A 930-nucleotide genomic window follows, 5' to 3' on the forward strand; every position below is an offset into this window, starting at 1 on the left:
ATCACACGATACAATCGGCAAATGTGCTGGTGACTCAAGTCCTTCATGGCATCAATTTCTAATTTAACACGAGGCAAGTCATCCTAAGAGATCACAAYGGCAAGGCTGACAAATAATTGACAATTATTTTGACAGTCTGTACATCACAGTAAGCCTGTACAACACAAGTGATTAAACTCAAAGCAGCACCAGTTCTGTCACTGCTCACCTGCCCTCCTCACACACTGCTCAGTAAAACCCTAAGGAGAGATGTATAATAGTTATCATTCTCACCAACACTCCCTTTGACTTACAGGAATTCCATTTAATATTGAAAGCTGTAATCCCCTCAGTTTTACAGCCAGAGAATGTTGCCCTCTTCACATGAGGGCATGGGATTTTTGGTGCTGTTAAAATTCTTTCAAGCCTGCAGCATCTACTACTAGTCCACAGCGACAGGTCACACCTGTATTCCTAAAAACTCCATGGGAACAGCACATTACCAACTACGAAGCATCTTTTGGATTACCTGTAAAGCAAGTTTGTCCATGATTTTTATTGCAACTTTTTCACCAGTGAGACGATGCCATGCAAGTTTTACCTTTGCAAATCCACCTAGAATTTGAAACAGAGATGTGTAAAGCTTTGCACGGTGACAAGCTTTCTCATCCATAATCTCAGTCACCTTGAAGCAAATACCATATTCACAGCATGTAGCGTCTTGGCTAAAGGAAGAAGCAATTGCTGCCACAACCTTCTACTTTTCCACAGTTTCGCCCCACAAAATACACCGTGGAAACAGGACACACAGACTCTGAAGTAACAGTTAATCTCTCAGATAAACTCCAAGGTGAGTGGACAAATCACATACACTCGTCTGCATCCACAGACTGAGCCCACCTGTGCCGACTGTTCCGTGTATTTCATGGTACCTGAGAATTTCCTCATAGT

This window comes from Malurus melanocephalus, unplaced genomic scaffold (genome assembly GCF_030028575.1).
Source record: "Malurus melanocephalus ecotype Western Australia unplaced genomic scaffold, MMel_1.1 scaffold_2361, whole genome shotgun sequence".
NCBI lineage: Eukaryota > Metazoa > Chordata > Aves > Passeriformes > Maluridae > Malurus > Malurus melanocephalus.